A 17,894-nucleotide genomic window follows, 5' to 3' on the forward strand; every position below is an offset into this window, starting at 1 on the left:
GTCTGCCCAATGTGATGTTTGTGTAAAGTTGGTCAGAAGGTTCCTTTGTGAGTGCGCATGCGCCATTAGCGTGCTGCCTGCTGTAACCCCTAATTTCCCTCGGGATGAATAAAGTATTCTGATTCTGATGTGATTATTACAGATGTAATTCATATTTCAGAGTAGTAATTGTAAATTACTTCGTGTAATCAAGATGAGAGACCACGGCTATAAAAGCGAAGGTGGATTTGGGAAGTCTGTCGCAGCCATGTCCTGTCCGTTTACGCGAGCAACCCATTGCGGAAGGTGCAAGATTGATAAGGAGAGTCCTCAGAATTCAGCGTATATTGCGGGATAGACAGGATCCTTTAGCTCAGCGCGACAGTGTGCTCATTGAGAGATATCGATATTCCCGTGAGGGTATTATTTACTTAACCAACTTGTTGACGAGGGGGTGCAGGACCACCACCTGTCTTTTTTGCTCTGCCCTCTTCTTGGTTGCTGTTATGAACAAACTAACAGAGTATTACAGGGTCCCTTGCCAAGAGACGAAAAGCAATATAAGAGATAAATATTACCATTCTGTAGAATACTCCTGTATTTCACTTTTACTTGTTCCCATGTTCTTGTGGGTCCTGTTGTGGCTCTAATGTGAAAGGGGATATAATATAACATATTATAATATAATATAATGCCATATAATATTGGACAATATAGTGTCATATGATAGATCTACACTACCGCCTACTGGTGTTGGCCAGAGGGGCCGATGGCGCGATATGGCAGCCTGGCTTCTGTCAGTCTGTCCCAGGGCAGCTGTGGCTGCTTCCACCAGTGTGTGAATGTGGGAGTGAATGAATAGTGGTATCGTAAAGCGCTTTGGGTGCCTTGGAAAGCGCTATATAAACCCAATCCATTATTATTATTATTATTAAATTACCTACGAGTTTGATTTGTCAGCAACTTTCTGCCAGCCCTCTCTCCTTGCTTTTGCAGCCTTTGCAGTGTTCCCTTGCGTTTTAATTAAACTCTGAAACTCCTGAAATCCCTCACTCATGAGTTCTTGCTCTGCTGCCAGAAAATACCGAGCCGAGCGTGCTCCTTCGACATTTTCGCCGACCAATCAGCGGGTTGCCGATCAGTGTTTCTACTATCGATGCGTAGCCCCTTTTACGACACCCAGTGATGTCACATTACTGCGTCCAGCTATACTAATCGTCAACGGTAGGTGTGTTCGGGGAACCGGATTAGCGAGCTCACGGTTAGCGCGATGATTTGGTCTTGGATGTGTCATTTGATCTTGGATATAGTAAGCGACGTACGAAGAATGGGCCCCAGAGCGGTCATTGAAAGTTTGTTTGTTTTGTTTTGTAATAAACATATTTAAAACCATCAGTACCACACTGGAAATAATACTGCTATCTATAATAACGTCTGCGGGAGAGCCAGAGAGTTCAATTTGCAAAATGAAGACTGCATTCTGTCTCTGCTTGGGTTTTTTGAGTGGAAAATAATGCCTTTTGGGTTGTGTTATGCCCCAAGTACATTCCAGAGGATAATGTAGTGTTTGGAGGCCAACACTGTCAGTATTCACTGCCAAACACATCATTTGCTAAGAGCTTCCTGACCTGCAGTCTATTTAGACCAAGTGGTTCAGTACCAAAGCCAGGAAAAGACCTCTCCCACCCTGACAATGGGCTCTTCTCACTGTTGAAGTCAGGGAAGCAATTCCACCCCTTGAGCCCAACACAGAGAGAATGAGGAGGAGCTTTTCCTCCCAGGCTATTAAGGCCCTGAACCAGGTGTAGGACTGGACTCTCCACATATCTCTAATCACCATTGCGCATGCACTTAATAACAACAACAATGATGTACTTCTGATGTGGTCTGTCTCACATCACTGTACATGTATTTAATAACAAAATAATGTATCTCAATGACACACCTCATAACTGTTTTTGACTGTTCACTGTGAATCTAAAAACACTGCTGATTTGCACACCTTGTTAATTTAGATTTTTTAACATTCATTTTATACTTGATTTTTAAAAGATAAAATGGTCTCGCACACTTAACACTTAAAAAATAACACGAAACTGATTGAAACATTTAAGATGTACTATTCCCCAATCACATATTTTGTATGTAAAATCTAAAAACCAAACAAACAAACAAAACAAAAAACACACACACACATGAAATTTGGGCAAAAGCCATCATGGTGCACACATGCAGAGGGACAGTAAGCATCTTCATCATGGAACCTTAACATTTAACCTTGATAATGACCTAAAGCGGGGTAACATTTGAGTGAGTTTACAAACCAATACTGAGAGCATTCATTTCATTGAAAAGAAAGTAAACCTTTGCAAAATGACCTTCAGATCTTCCTTCTTGGTCTCAATCTGCAGATACAGCCTTTCTGTGTGGGGACCTAAAGACAGCTGGGCTTAAGAATCTGAATACTTTATTAATCCCTAAGGAAATTTTGTGCATTACAGTTTCTCCAAGACAGTATCAGACTAAAATATTTAAACGATACAATACAATTCTGAATATGCCTGTTCACAGGGGTGAAAACGAGAAAAGAGCTCATATGCACTCATAACACACAAAACAGAAAAGGTAATATGAATTTAACTTGAAAAATGACCCAGCGATTTTACTGGCACATCAACGCCCTCATCCTGTTTCAATGAACTGCTGGAAGATCACCTGATTTTTCTCCAACACAAACAAAGTACAGTTTATAAAGTTCATGTTTATTCAAGGCTTTGCCAGTAAAGAAATGTAATCCATTTATGTTTGAATATGGGAGAGGATCTAACATCAGCCCTGCCATGAACAAAGAAACTTTATTGTTTAATCCTGAGGTGTCTAAGACATCATTGGTGATGCCCCTAATCCTGACCTCTAAGAAAATGCAAAATCTATTTTCAGTTGTTCCCCAGAATCAGCTTGCATGGGGAGCTGTCATTCTAAATGATTATTTAAAAGTGTTTACATAAAAAAAAAAAACAGAGTTAGGGTTTTAGACTAGGTTGAAGTCTTCATGACATCAGAGCAAAAACTAAAGTAGTTCAGAAAAGACGGATTAGCTATAACTTTCCAACATCATGACTGTGTGACTACCTAACAGAAAATGACAATTACTTCACACGTCCACATCTATATCTTTACAACTGCTCAGCCACAGTAATTAGCTACATACATCGCTGAACATGGACAAATGTCAGCAGGCATTTTTTTTTAAGTAAGGGAGAATTTAAATTAAAAAGAGATGAAAAGAAAAAAACTTAAAGTTAGTTAAAAAAATGTACACACCAGTTATGTTTTTTGTGTTTATCATGTCTTTAATTGCTGAATCAATGTTATCCCACTAGATTTCACGTTCTACCTTTAGATGGAGCATAACACTCAGGAGGAACGCAAAGCCCTTTGAGAATGAGGGTTTCTACAAAAAACGTTTTTTCATGGGCTTCCCGGTGTCACCTATTGTAGTCCGTCTTTACATACAGGAAGTGGGAAGTCAGGCTGATTTGAAAGTCCACTATTATGTCCACTATGAACGACTACCCTTGAACAGAGCAGGTGGTTTATGACACCAACTGTCTGCCATCTATAATCCAGTTTTGAGATCCCTTCCCAAACACTTTAATGCCCACTCACATCTTGTATAAGATGATCTCAATAAGTCGAGTCTTCAAGAAGTCCAGTCACTTTTCTTTCCAAACTCCTTAATTACGATGACCTGAATGACTGAAAACTACACAGTCACAGTAATCGAGACCACTATGGTTACATTTTAAAATGCTCAAAAAGGAGGTGCCGCAGAGTACAACCACAGGACAATTAAACTTCTGATTAGCTAACCCACATTGCACCCTTGACATGTCACAAGACGGTGACAGGATTTGCCTGTTGTTAGCATTAGAGATTATCTGTACTCAAATCTAATGATTATTCAGCTTGAACATCACCTATTTGCTCTTGTTATTTATTTTACTGACTTTCTGAGAACTTGTTTAACCATCAAGAAGAGTATATATCAAAATAGAAAACCATTTGCAATGAGCTGTTTCATGCTGAATTCGAAATACTTTCAAGCAAATATTTCTGTGAAATGAAAATTTGAATAGTTTGTCCTTACAAAAGCTCCTTTTTTCTTCAATTTCATTTTATACTATGCAGAGTACATCCATGTCTGAGACATAAATTATTTGCTGTTTTAAAGGAGTGGTGTTGCTGCCACCATCGTTGACATCGTTGGCAGGCAAAGGACAAAGGTGGACAATAGAAAGAGAAAGAGGACTTTAAGTGCAGCAAAGGAAATGTTTACATATCAGCTAACTGTAGGACCATAGTAGACCAAGCAAATAAGTGGATGAGTCTTAGCTATATACTTTATGAAAAAGGAAAGTTTTAAGCCTAATCTTAAAATTAGAGAAGGCCTTTGTCTCTAAAATCAAAAGTGAAAGTTTGTCCCATATAACAGGGGCCTGAAAGCTGAAGGCTCTGCTTCACAATCTACTTTTAAATACTCTAGATATCACAAGTATACCACAAGGTCTATTAGAATGATATGGTATTATGAGATCTTTAAGATAAGATGGGGCCTGATTATTCAAGACCTTCTATGTGATTAGAAGGATTTAAACTAGATTTTGAACTTAAAATTAAATTTAACAGTCAAAAAGAGAAGCCAATATAGGATATAAGATTCTCTCTCTTTCTAGTCCCTATCAGCACTCTTGGATAAACCAAATATATTTAAGTTAATGCCTTTTTAGGAAAGACTGATAATACAAATTAGTCAAGATGAAAAGAAAACAAGTTGTTCTGTTCTCACTAAGCGTTGTCCTCGTGAATGTAGACTCAGCTATACAGACAGCTAAACACTCTCCTAATCAAAATCCAGGGAACAGGCCAATGTGTTGAGTTGGATGATTTAATAAGGAAAAAGTGTGAAACTGTTGACAAAACCAGAAATAAACCAATAAAAATGTTGCATCAATATACAGTATAACAAACACATATTCAAAAATATGAGCACAATATTTATCTGCTTAGTGAGTGCCCGAATAAAACATCAAATGAAATCACACTCATGATCAAAACGTTAAAGAAACCACATGACATATGAGCTAGCTTAACCTTACTAGCTTAGGTTATACATGCATTCAAATTAAATTCTAACTACAAACTATATCACGCCTTCACAACAAATAATAATGCACACAAGTTGTCTCAGTGATAACAAACAATATTACTCACAGATGATGCCGTTTATCAACTTGTGAAGGCATGGATGGCAACAGATTAACGGAGGTGAAACTGCCTCTGGCTAGATCTTACAAAGTAAAAAAAATACACAAAAACAACCACTAGAGGGCAAACTGCTGCAGAACAGAAAATACCTAATGCCAGCACACAAGTCCATCACTGAAGTAATAACTAAGACGTAAAAAGCTATTTTTTCAGCATCACCCTAAAGTGAAGATGCTTTTTTTATAGACATTGCATAAATGGAAGAAAGCAGTCCTACATATTCGTTTAATATATGCGTTAAGGGACATATCCTGGTCACAATAAAATAAAATAAAGTGTAGTATGAAGTTTGTATTCCTGTTTAGATCATGTTACAGTATGGCACACAGCCATTTAAAAATATGTTTCATTTCCAGCAGGTGGCAACAGTGTGAAAAAAAAGGTGCATAGAAACTCTGCAACCATTTTTTATGGATTGTTCTCCTGCTGCTGTTCATTTGATAACACATTAAAATTTACTTAAATTAAATCAAAACCTGCTGAGCAAAAATGCAAAAATGAATAAATCTTCTCAGGCTGTTGGCTTAGCATGCAAGTTCTGGATGGCACAGTTAAGCAGCATCTGGGGTAAGTTCTTTTTTTGATTTTACTTACTGTCACTTATGAAAAATGCACTTACTGCACTAGATTTGTTGGCAAACTCAAAATCTCAATTTTAGAAGACAAATACTGATAACTGTGGCAAATAATTGATTATTAATAAAAGTTTTTCCTTCAGACGCCAAAAAAATAAGCAGACCCCCTGTCTGAGAAGATTTACCACAGTAGCTAATCAGTTTAAACTCTAGTTTGCTGTGTTCCTCCATGCTTTGTTTATGTGTTTGCTCACACAGCACTGAGCAGAGATCCCCCACCCCCAGCTAAACATCCCAACACTGTTAGTATGCAAATGACCCAGTGTCAGGTTTCATCAAAGTCAGCAACTGGTGAGATTACTAACAGGATAAAGGAGAGTGGAGCTGTTCAGTTGCAAACAAGTTTAGTTCCCTGCAAAACAAACAAGCTTAAAACATGACAAAAAAGAAATAACTTAAAATGTTTTGTTCTCAATCCGTTGTGGTTGGTTATGTTGAGAGGTCTTATTTTAGTCTTACCTTATTTTGCAAATTTATTTGAGAGTTAGTCAATCCAATGAAAATACATTTCGGCATTATTATTATTATTATTATTATTATTATTATTATTATTATTATTATTTTGTTGTTATTATGATCCTTTGTTCTAGTTTATGCTGACTGTGTGTTTGGGTTTACACCCTTTGGTTCTGCACACCCTCTGTTTTGTGTCTGCCCATGTGTTCCCTCTGTTCTGTCTGTACCGCATCTCTGAGTCCAGTCTGTGCATTTCCTGTTTTATTTTGAAGGTCTATGTCTTACGTCAGTGTATTCAATTTTACTTCTCCCTGTCTCGTTAGCCCTTATTTCTCCCAGCTTCATCTCACTCCTGTTTACCATTCCCTAATTAGGTCTCTGTGTATATAAGCCCTGTGTGTTCCTTTGGTCGCTGTCGCACTGTTAACGTCTGCTCACCTGCAAACGACTCTGTGGGTTCTGTTTACCTGTTTTGCTTGCCTCTTAGTTTATTTTCCCCCAGTATAGTTAATCTCCTCAATCTGCAACCTGCAATAAAGCTGTTTATTTCGTTCACCTTTGCCTCAGTGAGTCCTGCATTTTTTGGTCCTGCACACAGCCATGACAAATTTTATGTTGATGGTTGTAAAGATCTGGGCCCTGTTTCAGAAAGCCGGTTTAGTGCAAACTCTGAGTAAGTATACCCTGAGTTAACGAAAACTCTGGGTTTTCGGTTTCACAAAGCGAGTTCAGCTGAAGCCTGAGTGAGTCACTATGACGACACACTCCGTGAAGCTAACCTGCCCCCTAGCAGGTTTACTACAACTAACCCTGACTGTCCCCGCCTCTTTGTCGGAAACCTGACAGTAGGAAGTGTCAGACATGGCGTGTCCCTTCCTTGAAGAGCCAGTAGATCTTGAAGCCCAAATACTCCGCAGAGCTCTCCGCCGGGAGAGAGTGATCAGAGCGCGTATGGACATTTTATCATTACCTGATGATTTCCTGTGCGAACGTTACCGTTTCTCAGCACAATCAATAAGTTATTTGGATAACATCCTCAGGCCATATATTGCGCATGTGACACATCGCGGACATTCTCTCAGTTCTGTACATATTATTTGTATTGCACTTCGGTTTTTTGCAAACGGGAGCTTTCTGTATAATATTGGTGATGCTGAGCACGTTCCCAAGGCTACCGTCTGTCGGGCAGTCAGGAATGTTACAGTTGCACTGAAACGTCTCCTGTACTCGTCTGTGGTGTTCCCCGGTCATAGACCCACAAGATTTATCAAAGAGGGATGCCACAAAATTGCAGGTAGCAGGATGAACAAAACTTAATACATGATGTGGTGATACTTGAACTACTACTTAAATTTTACATTTATTTTCGCGGTTCCCAGGCGTGATTGGCTGTATAGATGGCACTCACATTCCAATCATTGCTCCTTCAGTAAATGAAGGAGACTATGTGAACAGGAAGTCTTTCCACAGCATTAATTTACAGGTACATAGTTCCCTGTAGCATTTCAAACTAACAAATTATTTCATTATAGTAATGGATGCTAATTTGTGTTCTCTGCACTGTGAAGATCATATGTGATGCTGCCAACATTATCACAAATGTGGAAGCCAAGTGGCCAGGCTCTGTGAGTGGTGGTGGTGGAGGACCCCCACCTGTTTTTCGGGCCTCCGCTTTTTTTCTAGTGGCCATAATGGGTCACATTTGAGCATACAGAGTAAGCAAATATGTACTTATAATGTGCTCAGATAATTTCAATAAGTGCTTACAGAGGGGAAATTAATGTAGCCTCTAACTGCAATTGATTTACATAGGACAAACAGACCAAGCACTATGGCTCATAATACAATTACACCTTACCTGTTTGGACTATATTTTTATATTTCATTTTTTCTTGCTGCCAGGAACGTTGGGGGCCTGTTGGGTTGCACCTGCGCTCAAATCACATCACAAAATAAAAGGTATAAAATACAAAATAAAATATAATTAAATAACGTGTTAAATGGGTGGAAATCCCTAGATCAATGTTTAAATTAACACTCACGCATTGACTCTGTCGGCTATGTTTTGCCATGCATGCTCCCTTTCTTTTGCAGCTGAGGCTGTGTTACTTTTTTTCTGAAAAATTTGCATGTTATCAGCATATGCTGCCATCAGAATTTCGGCCTCAAGCGCTGTAAAATACATTGACCGCGCCTTCTTTCCCTCCTTCTCCATGGTAATTCGCTTAATCTGTGCTCCACTAATCAGGGCTTTATGTATCCTCGTGCGCGCGCTTAACTTGGGGTTAAAGCAACTCCGCGTTGATTGAACTAATTGTTATCAGCCTTTCTGAAACCGAATATTCCGAGTTGGACAGTTCGGGGTTACTCAACCCTGAGTATCGTTTTTCACTCTGAGTTTTCTGAACCGGCTTCCTGAAATAGGGCCCTGGATGGATATTTTGGGGGGTTTTTCATTCAATTTTTTTCAGTTTTATTTTTCAAGACTTGGTGAATTTACTTTTTTTTTCATAACTTGGCCTACCCTTATTAGTTTCGTTAATACTGGCAACAGTGGGAAGTGTATTGTTGGGTTTGAATATATTTTATATAGGCCAGCCAATCAAGGTACATGTCATGTTTTTAGTTGTTATAATTTGTCGAGAGATTGTTTTATTTTTCAGTTTTCCCCTGAGGAATTGCCACCTTAGCGTGGTCAGGGGGGTTGTGTGGCTCAGTGTCCCTAAGAGCTAGATCGGCAGAAGCTTAGGGCCAAGCTGGTCAGGTCTTAGAGTAGAGGCCTGACAAAGTGCAATCTGATTACACAACAAAAGCAGTTTTCCAGAGCACCCCACCATCACCTCTTTCCTGCCTCTGTTACCACCATGTGTCCCCATTACATTTCTGTCTGCCTCCTCATACATGCCTGTCTAGAACGGACCCAGATCTACATACATCCACTTCTCAAACTAAAATAAAAATTACCTATTAATCTTTAAATAACAATGTTATTGTCAGAGGCTGAGTCTGAGACCCAGCATTTTGTGTTTATTTTTGTATTTGTGACCTCTGATATTATATTGAAAATTTGTTAAGTTCTTGTGTTGGTATCTTCAGTTAGGATTTAGTTGAGTTTTATTCTAGTTTAGGTTTACATCTATATCCCCTTGTGTGAATCTGCCCTTGCCTTCTCTGTCAGTATGTCATGTATTTCTGGTTTATATGTTTCATGTTGTCAAGCCAGTGTTGTCATGTGTACTGTTATTTTGAAAGTCTCGTTTCTATGTTCAGTGTGCTTAGTGTTACTTTTCTCTGTGGTGTCATGGTGCTCTGGAATCCTATAACTCATACGTCTCACAGACGCTCCATCCTTTAATATAATGTCATGTTCAATAACATCAGTCCTCCCACCCCAGAGCTGCATAACTCTTTCACCTGAAGCTGTTTTTCTTCTAAAAGGTGATTAAGGTCCAAATGCTGGAGCACACCTGAAGGAAGATACTGCTCCTCTACCTCTTCCTCCTCATGAATCTCCCTTATCAAAAAAACTTCTGCTCTCTTCGGCCTCTCCACCCACCCCTTCAGGAGATTTACATGCAAAACTCTACTGGAGCGAGAGTGACCTGGAGTTGCCACCCGATAGGTGGTAGCTCCCAGTTTCTGCTGAATCTTGCCATTTAGCTAACAGCTTACTGTCATCACTTGGAAGTACCTTTTGTCCAGGTTCAAATGACCTCTCCCGAGCTGACCGATCATACCAGACCTTCTGATGTTGCTGGGCAGCTACCATATGAGCTTGGGCAAGCTCAGTCATCTTCTCAAGTCGCTCCCTCATCTGTATAACATATGAGATGACATTAGTAGCCCCTGCCCCTCTCCGGTCACCCTCCCACATTTCTTTTAGCAAAGAGAGGGGCCCCCTTACTTCATGACCATATAACAGTTCAAAAGATGAGAAGCCAGTAGAAGCTTGGGGTACTTCTCTATACGCAAAGAGGAGGTAAGGCAGCCACTGATCCCAGTCAGTACCAGTGTCATTCACAAACTTGCGCAACATCTGCTTCAGGGTCTGGTTAAAGCACTCAGTCAGGCCATCTGTTTGAGGATGGTATGGAGTAGTCCTTAGCCATTCCCTGATTAGGTCTCTGTGTATATAAGCCCTGTGTGTTCCTTTGCTCGCTGTCGCACTGTTAACGTCTGCTCACCTGCAAACTACTCTGTGGGTTCTGTTTACCTGTTTTGCTTGCCTCTTAGTTTATTTTCCCCCAGTATAGTTAGTCTCCTCAATCTGCAACCTGCAATAAAGCTGTTTATTTCGAGTTCACCTTTGCCTCAGTGAGTCCTGCATTTTTTGGTCCTGCACACAGCCATGACAAATTTATGTTGATGGTTGTAAAGATCTGGATGGATATTTTGGGGGGTTTTTCATTCAATTTTTTTCAGTTTTATTTTTCAAGACTTGGTGAATTTACTTTTTTTTTCATAACTTGGCCTACCCTTATTAGTTTCGTTAATACTGGCAACAGTGGGAAGTGTATTGTTGGGTTTGAATATATTTTATATAGGCCAGCCAATCAAGGTACATGTCATGTTTTTAGTTGTTATAATTTGTCGAGAGATTGTTTTATTTTTCAGTTTTCCCCTGAGGAATTGCCACCTTAGCGTGGTCAGGGGGGTTGTGTGGCTCAGTGTCCCTAAGAGCTAGATCGGCAGAAGCTTAGGGCCAAGCTGGTCAGGTCTTAGAGTAGAGGCCTGACAAAGTGCAATCTGATTACACAACAAAAGCAGTTTTCCAGAGCACCCCACCATCACCTCTTTCCTGCCTCTGTTACCACCATGTGTCCCCATTACATTTCTGTCTGCCTCCTCATACATGCCTGTCTAGAACGGACCCAGATCTACATACATCCACTTCTCAAACTAAAATAAAAATTACCTATTAATCTTTAACCCTTTAGAGCCGATCGGAGCGGGAACGCTCTGTTATGCGTAACTATTTTTAAATCCCGGTAGCACTGCAACCACGTAAGCTAGCGCAAAAATTTTTTTTGCATATGAAACCGGAGGAGTTGTACTTACATATTGTGCCATCAGCTTGTCCTAGGTCACGGTTTCCTTCCACATAAAGCTTTGCAAAAACTGCATAAAAAGCGCTTGCAGGAACAAAAACATAATATTCCAGAAACACGCTTTGCCGGTCCGATCAGCTGTTCAAAACACTTCCTACGTTGGAATAGACGTCAGCGCGAACTTTTGCATTTCCGCCATTACCTGGCCGAAACCGGAAGTGACGTCATTTTCGCGGAAATGTAGTCTTTTTTGCGATCAGGGCCTCAGGCCTATACTGCTCTTTTTAAAAGTTATCTTTGACTTTATGACTTTCTGTGTCGTTTCTGGGATGCTTAGGACTCATATTGCACTGCTGGAAATAGTTTATTTTGATGCATATGCTGCTTTTTTGCAAATTTGCAGTATAATATTTATTTTCGTTTTTCCTGCAGTGTATAAAAATTGGTGTATTTCAAAAATAAAACTATGAAGACACTCAAAATAAATTTCCTGTGGTGGGAAACTATTTTGTGCAACTTTTTTGTATTTACAGTTTTGAGGGATAAGACTCTTAAATTTCTCTAACTACAAATATATGTTAAAAAATCAAAAACGATTTTCAATTTTTTTGTAGTTTATTGCACTTTTTTGCAATTTATGTAATTACTATGCACTCAATGCATACATATTATTAAAATATAGACTGTAATGGTTGTATTGATGTATAGCAACTTGAAATGCTCCCAAAATGGCTCTACAACATGTAAAAATATAATATAAGCTCTGGCGGACTTGGTTCTATGGTAGGTCTTAAAGGGTTAAAAAAATGTTTAACCCTCTGGGGTCCAGGGTATAATTGGCCATTTTTAAATACGTTTGATGTTTCCTCTACATTTCACCTTTATTTACCTTGCCTAGTTTAGTATCATTCTTCACAACCTCACGTGTTTTGACATACTGTATTAACACAATTGATCTAAAATCAGACAAAAAAAAACAGTAGAAAAAGTTATATTTTTTACTTTAACAACCACAAATATGTTTAATGAATCATATTTCATAACTTTAAATGCCAATATAAATTGTCAATTTTAAAATCCTATGCACAAGTTTTGCAAACAGCAAAGCTACTTGCAGCCATTTACCTTTTACCCTTTTTGTAAAAACTATTTCAAACTATTTTCAGAACAATCAGCTGTTCTGCATCAATAAGATGCCACACAAATTATTTGTGCCTGTCATGTTCGGAGGCAATAAGACGCAGGGTTCTCAAGCACGAACCACTTTTTATTGAGTTGTAGCAGCAGTGTACGTGGCTACATCAATTTCTGGAAAAAACACATATACACCGGTCTTCTAGCGACCTCTAGTGGCTGCCCTCATGGTAGCCTTACTAGGACAACATAAACAGATTTCACAACATCTCCCCTTTTAACAAAGGTACTTTAACATAAAACAGTGTTGTCAGAACGCAGGACATCACAGGGGTAGACTACCCTCAGTCCTGATAAGGGATTATTCTGCCCTTAGAACATAGAAAGGAGATAGTCCTCAGTCTCTGAATCTGAGAGGTACTTTAATTTCCCGCCCCCTGGAAGTCACTCTCACAGGTGTGGTAGGGTGGAGAGGAGACCCCGGGACAGGGATTGGCAATGTCTGCCTTACTGGTGGTTCTTGGGAAGCGGCCGCCCCTTTAGTTGGAGTAGTCGGTGTAGCTGGAACAGTGCTCTGCTGCTGCTCCTCAGGATCAGCGGTGCCTGGGACAGGCTGAAGGTGTCGTCTGTTGCGGCGAGTCACGTTCCCATTCGCCATCTCCACCAAGTAGGATCTCGGCTCCTTAGACTTACTGATGACCTTGGCTGGAGTCGTCCACCCCTTTTCCCCGTCAAGCTTCACTACAACATCCTGGCCTGGGAGAAGCTCAGGAAGTGGACGAGCTGAATGTCTGCGGTTGTAGAAGAATCTGTAAGAGTCCTTAGCTGCAGCATCTCTTTGGCACACTGTGTCCCTATTGACTGGACTGGGCAGCAATGTCTTTTCGAGTACTGGGATGGTGGTGCGGATTTGACGTCCTGTCATAAGTTGAGCTGGGCTTGCACCGGTTGCTGCAATTGGTGTAGAGCGGTAACTCATTAAGGCTAAGCAGGGGTCAGGCTGTTTGAGAATGTACTTGGCCGTTTGGACAGCTCTTTCAGCAGCTCCATTTGACTGGGGGCAATGAGGGCTCGACGTAGTGTGGGTGAAGCCATAACTCAGTTTGAAGTCTTGGAACTCTGATGATGTGAACTGCGTCCCATTATCACTGACCAGTTCTAACGGGATGCCCCATCTAACGAACATGTGTTTAAGCTTGTTAATGACCTGTCTGCTGGTTGTTGTAGTGAGGGAAGCAATCTCAATGTCTCTTGAAAAATAGTCAACAACGACAAGAAAGTTCTTACCCTCAAGCTCGCAAAGATCAGCTGCAATCTTTTGCCAGGGGCCATTGGGCAGAGGAGTAGTCACGAGAGGTTCCCGTCGCTGTGTAGGCTTGTGCTCTCTGCAAAAGTTGCATGACCTCACCTTATGTGTTATTTGAAGTCCAATGTTGGGCCACCACACTGTTGATCTTGCGCGCTCTCTACATTTAGTTAGTCCTTGGTGGCCTTCATGTAATTGGTCAAGGACACTGGGTCTAAGTGCTGTGGGAATTACGATGCGATCGTGGTAGAGCACTAGACCATCTGATTCTGAAAGGTGGCTTCTGGCTGCATAAAAGCCTTGCAGTGGTGAGCTCTTTGCCATTCTCCGAGGCCACCCTTGTCTGATGAAGATGATTGCTTTTTGAAGCTCTGGGTCCCTCTGTGTAGCTCTACGAATTTCCTCCAACTTATGTGACTTGATAGGTTTGCTTGTCACTACGTTGCTCACATATGCCTTGACATGGCTGTCTGTCTCGGACGGGTAGCATCCGTGCAGTGGATGTCTGGAGAGTGCGTCCGCCACCACTAACTGTTTACCTGGAACATGCTCAGCAGTGACATTGAATCGCATCAGTCGCATCAGCAATCTCTGACATCTCAGTGGCGTTTTATCAAGGTCGTATGAGTTGATCAAAGGCACCAAGGGCTTATGGTCAGTTTGTAGACGTACATGACCCATGCCTTGGATGTAGCGGGTAAAACGTTTGCAGGCCCAGACAGATGCTAAACACTCTTTTTCGATCTGCGAATATCTTTTCTCTGCGTCTGTGAGCGTGCGAGAACAAAAGGCAACAGGCCGTAACTCCCCGTCATTGTCCTGTAACAGTGCAGCACCCAGGCCATAGCTGCTGGCGTCCGCACTGACAACTGTTGGTCGGCCTGCATCATAATAACAAAATGCTGGTGCAACCACGAGCATTGCTTTTGCTTTGTTGAATGCTTGCTCCTGAGGCTCGCCCCACACCCATACAGTCTCTTTTTTGAGTAGATTGGAGAGGGGGTGCAGCACCGTGGACAGGCCTGGCAGGAATTTTCCAACATAGTTTATTAATCCGAGTACCTGCCTGAGTTGTTCTACATTGGTGGGGCTGGGCATCCTGGCAATAGCCTCCACCTTGCCATCATCAGGTTTCACACCATCCGCACTGATGATGTGACCGAAGAACTGTAGTTCATTCTTTCCAAAGTGGCACTTGGACCTGTTGAGCTTGAGTCCTGATGCTTTGATTGTCTGTAATACTGCACCTAAGCGTTGGTCATGTTCCTCTTTGTTAGCCCCGAAAACCAATATGTCGTCCATCACGACGACAGTCCCCTCTAGGCCCTTGAGCAAGGTGCTCATGAGCCGCTGGAAGATCTCGGGTGCTGAAGTTATGCCAAATGGCAGGCGTCTGAAGCAAAACCTGCCCATGGGAGTTATGAACGTGGTTAGTTTTTGGCAGCTGGGATCCAGTGGTATTTGCCAGAACCCACTGGAGGCATCCAAAGTGGAGAAAACTTTAGCCCCTGCTAACTTAGGAGTTATGTCATCCAATGTGGGCAAGATGTACCGTTCACGCTTTACTCCCTTATTCAGACGTTTTAAGTCCACACACACCCTGACCTCATCCTTGTTGCGCTTTGGAGCAGGCACCATTGGTGCACACCAGTCTGTTGGCTCGGTGACTTCCTCAATGATGCCAAGTTTGAGCATGCGCTTTATTTCCTTTTCCACTTTTGGGAGGAGAGGAAAAGGCACCCGGCGTGGGGTGGTTACACTGTACGGCACTGCATCTTCGGTCAGCTCGATTTTTACAGGTTCACAGTTCAGCAGGCCAATTTCTCCGAACACATCCTCTTTTAAGTCACTACTGATTTTGTTAACTCTAGTGACTAATCCCATGCGCTTTGCTACTGTCTTCCCCAGTAGGTTACTTGCATATTGCCCTTTTATAACTGTAATCCAGTACTGGTACTTTTGGCCTTTGTACTCTGTAGTAGCAAGGAATTTACCCATGCACTTGACTTTTCCACCAGGGCTGTACACAGTTGGCTTACACTGGATAAGTTTGGGTCTCTGCTGTAGCTTATTAAGGGTCGTTTCTGTCATAACAGTGGTGTCTGCGCCTGTATCAATTTTGAAATCAACTGGACTGCCATTTACCAATAGCTCAATGTCCCAGTCGGCATCTGAGCCTGACTCCTCAATGACTGTTGTTTTTGGCTCAATTACTGCTCCTAGGAAAAGCTCCCCTATGAAGAATGAATCCTCATCTGAGTCCTCTACAGCCTCAGCCCTGACCTCTTTTAGCATTTTGGTTTTGCATACAACTTCAAAGTGTCCCAACTTATTGCACTTTCTGCATCTTTTATTGCGGGCTGGGCAGTTTTCTCTTTTGTCATGCACCCTGTTGCATCTTTGGCATTTTGGTTTACTCTCACCATGTTGTTGCTCACGTACCTGATGAGGTTGGTAGTAACTCCTTCTCATGCTGTTATAATGCCTCTGTTTCACCTCATTCACCGTGCTTTCCACTCGGTCTGCACTTTGCTGTTTGACTTGTTCACTCTGGCGTGCTAGTTGAATGGCTTTATCCAAAGTTAAGTCCGCCTCGAGCTGGAGTTTTTGTGAAACATCTTTGTCAATTAATCCAATGACGATACGATCCCGGATCTGCTCGTCTTTACTGCCGCCGAACTCGCAGTGCTGCGCGAACTCGTACAGGCCCCGCACGAAAGCCTCGACCGTCTCCCCGGCCCTCTGGCTCCGTTTGTGAAAACAGGCGCGGTCATGGATAACGTTTCTCTTTGGGACAAAGTGCTCATCGAACTTTTGTATAACCAGATCATACTCAAACTACGGACTTGGCCTGGCCTCCGTAGCAGCAGGAAACACAAATGAGCCATATATTGGTTCGGCATCTCTCCCCATGGAGTAAAGAAGCGAGTTCACCTGCACTTCGCCGCTCTCCATCCCTAGCTTGGACGCCACTCGAAAACGGGAGAATCTCTGCCGCCATATCGGCCACTCTGCCGGCCGTGTAAAGTCGAACGGCTCCGGAGGTCCAAATTTAGCCATTTCGTCGTGTAACTCGGCGTGAAGTCCTCAATTCTGACACCATGTCATGTTCGGAGGCAATAAGACGCAGGGTTCTCAAGCACGAACCACTTTTTATTGAGTTGTAGCAGCAGTGTACGTGGCTACATCAATTTCTGGAAAAAACACATATACACCGGTCTTCTAGCGACCTCTAGTGGCTGCCCTCATGGTAGCCTTACTAGGACAACATAAACAGATTTCACAACAGTGCCACTCCAAATATTTCTGTCCACTATAAAGGAGAACATCACAGCCTGATACCTCCAGGTCTGACAGCAGCAGTTGTATCACTCTCCTGTTTTCTACCTGGAGACAGCAGTCGCCTCATTGTTCTGACACACAACACAAAACTATCCACAACACTACACACTAACTACACAAGACAACACATTAACTACACACTGCAAACACGCTGAACGTCACAAATCTCCCACATTGCAAAACTCTCTCTCTTTCTGCTGTCTTTCTCTCACTCTCTCTCTCTTTCTCGCCGTCTATTCTGCCCTCACTAGGGTGTGAAGCTGGTTTCTAGCTTGGCAGATAGCTAACAGGTCCACAATAAACATCCAGGAGTCAGCGGATACGTTTTAGATGTTTACTGTTGAAACACTGTAAAACTGGTACAGAAACACAAATAAAATACTACATTTCTGCTGTAATTGCATTTTCTTTACAACATCAAACATTACGCCATGCACTACAATGTATATAACATATAAACACAAACATATCCAAACCCTTTCACTGGTTATTAGGCCCACACGTTTAGCGATTAGCTTAATGCTAACATTACATGAGAAATCCCATAGACGGGCTAACGTGTTAGCATCGCAGCTGTTTTTCCTCACAAAAGAGAGTTTCTCACACAAAACTCTAAACTGCTACACAAAACTAACACTGGAAAGCTTACAAAACAGATAGCAACTA

Source organism: Mchenga conophoros, linkage group LG18 (assembly GCF_057382185.1).
Source record: "Mchenga conophoros isolate Kocher_MC1m ecotype Shallow Benthic linkage group LG18, M_conophoros_male_GT1.1, whole genome shotgun sequence".
NCBI classification, from domain to species: domain Eukaryota; kingdom Metazoa; phylum Chordata; class Actinopteri; order Cichliformes; family Cichlidae; genus Mchenga; species Mchenga conophoros.